Source organism: Choloepus didactylus, chromosome 9 (genome assembly GCF_015220235.1).
Source record: "Choloepus didactylus isolate mChoDid1 chromosome 9, mChoDid1.pri, whole genome shotgun sequence".
Lineage (NCBI taxonomy): Eukaryota > Metazoa > Chordata > Mammalia > Pilosa > Megalonychidae > Choloepus > Choloepus didactylus.
Window position 1 is genome coordinate 43,404,710 of NC_051315.1, and position 2,690 is coordinate 43,407,399.

A 2,690-nucleotide genomic window follows, 5' to 3' on the forward strand; every position below is an offset into this window, starting at 1 on the left:
ATTGATCTCACATGAAGGAGATCCAATACAATAAATATGCCATTGGATAGTTGGCTGGTCACTCTGGGATAAGTTACCACATCCAAAATCCAAGCTTAGGAGCAAGGCTGACATTCTGTCTACACTGAACACATCAGGAAGGAGGCCCAGGATTCCTGGAGATCATCTGTGGTTTAAACAGCACAGGGGACCTCCAGACCAGACATCTGGAAAGAATTCAGAGTGAGAATGAGCCCACCAGGAAGCCAAGAGCTCATGGAGCTGAGATGTGCCACAACATCGAGATCTGAGGGCCATAGCAACACTGTTTTCCAGAATGATGAAGACTTTCTTGAAAACAAGAACACCTCAAGAAACAACAACTTGCTAAGGAGTAGAGATGTGCAAAACAGATCAAGCAAACACCAAGCAGGGAGAAGAGTGTATCATTGCCATTGAGCAGGAATCTCCAAAAAACAAGAAGACACAGAGGATGACCAAGGCACACATCGAAAGGGATACCTGGAAAACAAGTTTGATGCAGTCTGTGATTTTTGTAGGAAACACAAAACCACCCTTTGCTATATCATCTGGGGCATTTTATTAGTAGGCTACCTGAGTGTGGTGATAGCAGCTTGTGTGGGGAACTTCCACAGAGCCCTTCCTCTCTTTGTGATTACCATTATTGTCATCTTCTTTGTTGTCTGGGATTACTTGATGGCCAAATATGAAATTCAAATTGATGCATTCCTGTTTCCCATTAAAAGTCGTCTGGATAGCCATTGGTTCTGGCTGAAGTAGGGGTTTGGATCTCACTAATCCTAGGGATTATTTTCTGGCTGATCCTTGACACTGCCAAATTGGGCCAATATTGGCTGGTGTCCTTTGGTAGGCTTATAATGTATGTTATCCTGGTATTTCTGTTTTCCAAGTATCCAATCAGAGTTTACTGGAGACCTATCTTTTGGGGAATTGGTTTACAGTTTCCTTTTTGGTCTCTTAATTCTGAAGACTAAGTTTGGATTTATGACTTTCAGTTGGGTGGGCAGACAAGTTCAGACTTTCCTGGGTTTCACTGATTCTGGCTCTTCATTTGTCTCTGTTGAGAAATATACAAACCATTTCTTTGCATTTAAGGTCCTACCAGTTGTATTTTTCTTCAGCACTGTAATGTTGATGCTGTGCTTCCTTGGATTGAGGCAATGAATCATTAGAAAGGTTGGATGGGTAATGAGAGTTACTCTACGTTCATCTCCTATTGAATCTGTAGTTGCTGCTGGCAATATATTTATTGGACAGACTGAGTCTCCACTGCTGGTCAGCCCCTATTTACCATATGTCACCAGGTCCAAACTCCACATCATCATGACCACCAGGTTCTCTACCACTGCTGGAAGCATCTTAGGAGAATACATTTCTTTTGAGGTCTCACCTTCCCACTTGTTAACCATCTCAGTTATGTCAGCACCCACATCCCTGATTATGCTAAACTCTTTTGGCCTGAGACAGAAACTCCTAACATAACCCTCAGGAATGCTGTGAAAATGGAAGATGATGATTTGGGGAATCTCCTAGAAGCTGCAATGCAGGGAGTCTCCTCATCCATTAGCCTGGTGGCAAACCTCACTGTGAATCTGCTTGCCTTCCTGGCTCTGCTGTCTTTTAATTCAGCTCTGTCCTGGTTCAGCAACATATTTGACTACTCACAGCTGAGTTTTGAGATAATATGCTCTTACATCTTCATGCCCTTTTCATTCATGATGGGAGTGGACTGGCAAGACAGCTTTATGTTTGCCAAACTCATAGGCTATAAGACATTCTTCAGTTGATTTGTGGCTTATGAGCACCTCTCAAAATTCGTCAATTTGAGGGAAGCATCTGGACCCAAATTTGTGAATGGTGAGCAGCAATATTTATCAATTCATTCTGAGACAATTGCCACATATGTATTCTGTGGTTTTTCCAATTTTGGTTCCCTCAGAATAGTTATCAGTGGACTCACATCCTTGGCTCCTTCCAGAAAGTGGAACATCACCTCAGAGGCAATGAGAGCTCTGACTGTAGAGACCATTGCCTCCTTTATGACAGCCTGCATCACAGGCATGATTTCCAGCACTCCTGTGGACAACTGCCAATATGCTTTAGGCACTGCCTTCAACTCCAGTTTACCTAGAAACACAACTGAGATAACATCTTACAGCCTAGGTCTGCTAACTTAGGCTCCCAGTGCAGTCATTCCAGGAGGAAACCATGACAGCCTGTATCCTTTGAAGGGCAGCTGCAAATTGTTGAATCCATCAACATTTAACTGCAGTTGGATCCCTGATAGATTTTGACTTCAGCTTCTTCTCTGTGAAACTCCGAGTACAGATGCAGAGTTTTCTTGCTTTGGGGAGAAGTAAAACAATTTCTCCATAGATTGGTAATTCCATCATGGAATCATCTTGAGTTGGAAGGAAAGAAGAAAAACAGAAGTGGACCCTTCAGATCAACAGCACCAACTTCTCTCTCCTTTCCTCCTATCCTTTCCCCACTGGGAACTGCTGTGATATCCCAAAGCAAGGTATCCACTCCAATCCCAGAAATGATTTCCAGCTTTGGAATTTCAGGGCATTTTACCAGAATACAGATACATTTGATAGTTCCCAACAACTTCACTATGACCCAGCCACACCCACTTAGCATGCTGAATGAGCCTCTATCTTAGTAGT

At 43.0% G+C, this 2,690-nt stretch overlaps 1 pseudogene; it reads left to right on the plus strand.

Moving 5' to 3' along the window:
• The first annotated feature begins 228 nt into the window (after positions 1 to 228).
• Positions 229 to 2,315, plus strand: LOC119543719 (annotated as a pseudogene).
• Positions 2,316 to 2,690: the final 375 nt, after the last annotated feature.